Below are 6,900 nucleotides of genomic sequence, written 5' to 3'. Positions count from 1 at the left end.
AAGAGCACTTTCATCTTTGTAAGTATTTATGCAACATATTTTGGAGGTTTTTCCAGTTTCAGGAAAACCATTTAATCATATAGCATTTTAGGCAGAAAAGGATATTGTATTCTAGGAATGGGAAAAATACGAATAATCTTCTGTATTTTTGAATTGTGGTAAGCTGTGTATAACAAAACTTATTCTTCTAGCTATTTTTAAGTGTTCAGCTGAGTGGTATTTAATACATTTATATTGTTGTTCAATTATTGCCAGCATCCATCTTCAGAAAAGTGTTGATTTTGTAATTGACATTTTGCTGGGACACACACAGGCCTGTGTGTGTTGTAAATGATTGTTTTTTTATGTTAGTAGTTTATTTTTTATTTATATATTTACATCATGTGTATTCCCCATAACATTCCCGATTAATGTCCACTCTTGTGGTGAAGGGTGATACTGAACTGTGTTCAGATTTAGACAGATCATGTGATCTCAGAGCCAAAATATTTGCTAACACAGAAAAATTGCTTTATTTACTTCAGAAAATGTGCACTAGCCTGACGGATACCACTTACTTTAAATAGTATTTCTGAAGAATCTGATGGGTGTTGACTTGAAGAGAAATAATGCCTTACGTCTACTTCCACTTGGAAAGAAATTTCTAAAGCTCAGGCTTGACATTCTTTGTCAAGTTCCCTCTGAATTCCATGATGCATGTTTTATGTCCTTTTTGACTGGATTCAGAAAAAGAGCAACTACGGTAGCTGTGTTCCTGAAAGGCCGTAGAGCAAAGGTTTGTCTGAGTTAGAAAGCAATTTCTCTGCGACAAACTAGTTAACAGTTCTGAGGAGCTAGAGCTGGGGTACATACTAGAAAACTTACTAATGGCGTGCCTAGTGCTGAAGTCCTTGATCAAAATGCACTTTCTGAATTTAGTATTTGAATCTGCTTAACAGTGATGAACATTGGGGGTTTATATGTGTGTATTTTGGGACTTTTTCTTTCGAGCACAGAGGAACTACATACGCCTGGGTAAAGAGTATAAGGAACCACCATCATATACTAGACTTTATATTTTAAATGAAGTGATTTTGGGTGCGTTTCATTTTATATCCTTCATTATACCTGTATATATTTGCTGACCTTTTGGGTAATGAGAATACATTCACTTTATAATTTAAAAAGAAAGCTACTTGAAAAATAATGTGACAGTAACATGTCTTTATGAATAACATTCTAAACTTTGGGATGGGGAAGAAGTGAAAAACATAATGAACTTTCATTACGAATTCTTCCCTATCCCATAATTTAACATCTTGCAGTTCTTTAATGTATTACTGTACTGAAGGCAAAAATTTTTTAAAAATGTTGCAGATTTAGGATGTCCTAGGCACATCATTAACTGCATTGTGCATTAAACTCTAGTTATGGCTTACTTTGACCTTTCCTGGAATTCTAGTTCTTTAACAGTTTAAATGAATGAGAATGTTAATTATCATTCAACTCTTTCCTTATCTGAATATAAGATAAGGACTTAACCAGTACTTCACTTTTGTGTTTGAAATACCATGTAATGATTGTTGATTGGTAGATATAGGAGGATTTTGGGCACCCTTGCGGGCAGAGTAATATACTAGACTAGGCTTCATGTAGACTGACTACTTTTTTTCAGTCAAGGAGAGTGCAAAAAGCCAGGAGAAAGCCTATGGTATATTCTAAGGCAGATAGGGCTCTCCATTTCCCTATGTGCTTTTGAAAGTATTGATGCTTTAAAACAACACTTTCTTTTCTTTGGAGGAAAGAAGACCTCAGGAAATTAACAAAATAGTCTAATGTTGAAGTGATGGGAGGTACTTGAGGGTTACTTTTGCAGAGGTGTGCATTTGCCTAGTGATTCTGCATTAATCGGTGCTTTCATGTGCTGTTTTGTTCATCTTTGTGAAAAAAAGAAAAGGAAGAATTTTCCAGTGATTTTTGTTGAATGGTTATGTTAACACTCTTTGATAATGGTTTTGGAAACTCAAGCAAATTTGAAACTGGCTCTTACTGAGGAGGCTAAAATAAAAATGAGGATCATAACAATGATAATTATAATCATTAAAAGGGAACTTCATTGTAGATATATATTATGCTTCATCATATTGAAAATATAAGAGAAAGTAGATACAGTACATCACAGGTTCAAAAAACTGAAGAAACCACTCCTCAATTTGCTAGAAATTGAACTGTGCATCATATTAGGAATGAAGCAATGAGAATGAATATTTATTCAAGTGAACAGTGGGTTCAAAGGTTTCCATGATGTGTCCAATGCTCATTCTCTACAGCAGTTCCATTATTCACCAAGCAGAGAATGTTAATGAGACTTTGTGTTCACTGGCAAGCCTTTACTGGTTTTTATTTGTTTTGACTGGAAACATTCATGTAATATATCTTGTGTGCCAGACCTCACTACTTGTAAATATTTCGTTGTTCTTGAATGTCCACGAATTCATGATTTAAGATGGTTGTTACACAAATCATACATTAACAAAGCTATCCATCTTGTAATGCAAAGTTGTGACCCATCACTTTCTTTTGTTATTCAAGGAAATGGAAATGTTTTTCAAGGTAATGGAAATCATGTTCTTCCATTAGGATCATCACCTGAAGGCATGCAGAGGTGTAATAAATGTGCATCTTCAGAGATCATTCTGCTCCTTAATAATTAGTGCAAATGGAGCTGTTAATCCAATACCCAATTAGAACAAATGCAAAATGGTTCCCCATGTTCCTGTAATTCCTACCATTGTTTTTTAAAAAAAAATTTGGGTATATTTTAAAAATCATACATTGATTTAAATCCACATTTCAGAAGGGCAAATAAATTCATTCAGTAGGTTAAATAATGTGAATGCACATTAAAAAAATTTTAATTCTCCCATGGACCAGAGTCAACATCTCTTTTGCTTTTAGTCTGATTAGACAAATTGCTTATTCGTGGGAAATTTTTGTAAGGTGACAAAAAACATAAAGGAAGAATTTTTCAAATGAAGCTTGTGCTCATTTCTATAAAGTGTTTCTTTAGGAAAAGTTTTTTTTTTTTGTTTTTGCTTCTGAGGCTTGTATGAGATAAAATTGATGAGGGAGGGGCCATTTACATAATGTGTTTTGAATTCATCTTGTTCTTCCTTCTCTGGGCTATTACAGCAGCCAGATTCCTGCCATCTCCCTGGAGCCCTGGCTCCTGGTCTGTGACTGAGGCCTCTCTCCTTAATTGCCTTCTCCCAATCCACCCCATCCTTAACAGCTTGAGTGCTATTTTTAGAAGGATCCTATCTGCCAGTGGTCTTGGAACAGAATCAGACCTGCCTGTCATGGATTCCAGGCAACTGCCTGATCCATTCTGTTTTCCTCGCCAACCACATCGCACGGGCCTCCCCCTTCACTTGCACCTTCTTTTGTCCTTCAAAAACCTAAGCTCTCTTTCTGCCTCCGGTACTCAGTTTCCTTGCCTCCCAGCTGACTACTTTTCATTTCCCAGGAGGTAGCTCTCTGACCTTTTTTGAGAGATTCTTACTTTCTACTCCCCACACTCGGACATGCTCCTCATTGTTAGTCTTTCTTGAGCATTCACTCCCATTTGTTGCCTGCATGGTGCTTAGTGTCACGTGATGGTTGTTCTGTTTCACTCAACTGTGAGCTCTCTCAGGAAGGAATAATGTCTGTTTCCTTCAGTAGCCTATTCCCAGGGCTTCACAAGGTAAATAAATAAATAGATCTTTAATATTTTCATGCAAGGGAGGAACTAGATGAATTCAAAACACATTATGTAAATAGACCTTCCCTCATTAATTTTATCTCTCACAAACCACCAGAACAAAAACAAAAAACCTTTTTTCCTAAAGAAACACTTTGTAGAAATGAGCACAAATTTCATTTGCAAAATTCTTCCTTTGTGCTTTTTGTCATCTTAACAAAAATTTCCCACAAATAAACAATTGTCTAGTCAGACGAAATCAAAGCAAAAAGTTGTTGACCTTGGTCCATGGCATCATTAAATTTTTTTTTAAAGTACATTCACCTATTTTTTACCCTTTTGAAATATATCTGCTAGATCAAGTGGCATATATAGTTCAAATTTTTAATAGATTATCATCCAAAAGTCTATACCAATTTACATTCCCACTGAAAAAGTAAGAAAATACCTATCTCTCCTTCCTTCCCCCAGGTATAAAATTTGTTCTAGGTAATGCTTTCCTATTTCTTTTATGATAAAGTAATAAGTTTATGAAAAAGATATATTGTAACTTCATTAGTTAGCTTTGTTAATTTAAATACTAATAACTTATCAGACTATAATATATCAAAAATAAAGTTAAGATTCTGGGTATAGAAATCTAAGAATCTGGACTGAAAGCTAAGAACTGGATCTTAGTTAGACCCAAAGGATATGGCATCTCTCCAGGATCTAACATCATCCTGGCCTTCTGACCATCTCAGGTGATTTCATGATTATGTAAAAAGATAGCATAACCAAATATGCCATGTGAAATTAAATTAATTACTCCATAGTCATAGCTATGATTCTTTTATTTATATTTTTTAATCTTCCTTTTTTGTGATGGAAAGCACCTTTCACTTAAGACCCCAATATTTTAAGTATGGTGGGAACCAGGGCTTCTGTTTTTAGTAATAAATTGTATCAATATTATTGGTCATTCCTGAGGAGGGGCCTTTTTACATTTAAATATGAACCTTCCACTACCCCATGGGAAGAGCTAGCATGTGGAATGCTCCACAAGTTTGTCAGATACCCCAATATTTGGAAATGTACACACTGAATCTTTGTTTCCTGCTGTGCAGCAGGTGCCAACCTGCAGAAAGAAGGAACGGGAAAACCACATGGAATACTAAATAAAAAGATCTCTGATGATCTCAGGAGTGACTGTAGTTGAGAACTACTGGCTTCAGCATAGTGATGAAGGGTGATGCAGCATGTGAGTCTTAACCTTCAGGGTCAATGTATTTCTCTACCAAAGGGCACAGGTATTACTGGCTTTTTACCTAATGAGGCATCATACATGGATATTTTTATAATTAGTGGTTCCAAGTAAGTTTGGAAAGTCTTTGTACAGTTTTCTTTTTCAGATAGTACAACTTATTGTACTGTGAATTTCACTACTGGTGTCCTGAATAGGAGCTACAAGATCTCCTGTAAGTTTAATCAGAACAGATAGGCAGCTCTTCCTGCCTGCCTGTGCCCATGCAACTATCCTTTACTTTTCTCTCTTTTCATATATATATATATATACACACACATACATATATACCTATATACACATACAGATATACACATATATATGTGTATATAAATAATGAGTGTATTTTGTTTCTACCATTCTTTAGGAAAGGGTGCCTTTCAAATCACGTGAATCTGTTTCATATTCACTTCATATTCATATTCACAAAATGCTTAGAAAAGCACCGCACTTTCAGTTAAAAACACATGAACATATTTCTTCTGCAGTTTTGGACACGTATAACTAACTAGCTTTTCTTTGATTCAACACCACTATTCCATTCATGGAAATTAAGAAAAGTATCACAATCCATTACCTACCTGAATTCATGGAAATTAAGAAAAGTATTACAATCCATTACCTACCTGAATTGTTTGCATGCCTTACAGAAACAAAGTAACTTGGCCTATAGAATTTTTCTATGTTGTTTCACATTAACTTTTTTTGGACATCATTTAAGTTTATTTACCTTTATTGAAATTTCTGAAGATCACTATGGGCTCATTTATTTTTTAATTTTATTTTTTTTTAAGATTTATTGATTTATGCATATAGAGCTGGGGTAAAGGCCAGAGGTTCAGGGGCAGTCAAATGATCCACCAGAGACAGAGTGGGGAACAGAACAGGCAGATCAACAAGTCCACTGCTGAGGGGAGCAGCGGGTGAGTCAAGAGAAGTCTGCTGTGCCATGTGGGTCATCTCCTTGGCTAGGGATTGAACTTGTCCTGAAGTGGCTTTGGTGAGCTTCCTAGCGCTGTGCTTCAACTCTGTGTACCACCAGGGAGGGCCCCACTATGGGTTCATTTAGGCAGAAGTTTTCTCAGGGCACAATCTTTACAGAGTAAAAGTGTGTTCTTTGACTCCATATTGGCACACTTGCAACACAGTTGGCTTTGTTCCTAAAGGGTAACTAAAGGGAGATTAAGGTGAAGACTCCACCTGGCTTCTTCCTTGGTAGTATGAGTCAGTTTAGTTTTTCATTTCTAATTGTTAAACACAAGGTCAGTTTCATGGATGTTTGAGCATGTTAATTAACTTGTGTGAGTTGGGGACTTGCTGTTATTCTTTAGTTCTTCCTTTGAAGTCAAAATTGACAGATGTCTCCAGAAGGAATAAAAAGGTCAGGCTGGGTTAGGCCAGCTTCGTTTTAAGGAAGTGTTCTATGATTTTTTTTTTCTCCAATTACTCCAGGTTTCACTGTATTGGAGCACCTTGATATTCAACTGACCTGAAGAAGTTTTCTATCTTTGGGCTAAATTTTGATAATTTATATTTTGCAAAGAAGTTCTTCACATCCTTAGTGCTTTCAAATTATCACACATTTTGAAGTAGCACTTTTTATAGAATTTAAGGTAATTTTAAAAATAGAATTAGTCAGTAACTAGTTTTTACTCTAGCAATAAAGATCTAGAAAACAAAATGCAAAGGAGTCTGTTTACAATTTCAGTTAACTGTAAAGTATTTGGAAGCAACATCTTAAAGATGAGCAGAAGAATGATAATAAAGGGCAAATAAACAAGATCTAAGAAATTATGTTCTTGAAAAATCAAAATGGAGGCATTACAATCCCAAACTTCAAGCTGTACTACAAAGCCATAATAATCAAAACTGCATGGTACTGGAATAAGAATAGACA

Source organism: Condylura cristata, unplaced genomic scaffold (genome assembly GCF_000260355.1).
Source record: "Condylura cristata isolate star-nosed mole 26May11 unplaced genomic scaffold, ConCri1.0 scaffold00016, whole genome shotgun sequence".
NCBI classification, from domain to species: domain Eukaryota; kingdom Metazoa; phylum Chordata; class Mammalia; order Eulipotyphla; family Talpidae; genus Condylura; species Condylura cristata.
This window is presented reverse-complemented; position numbering follows the sequence as displayed.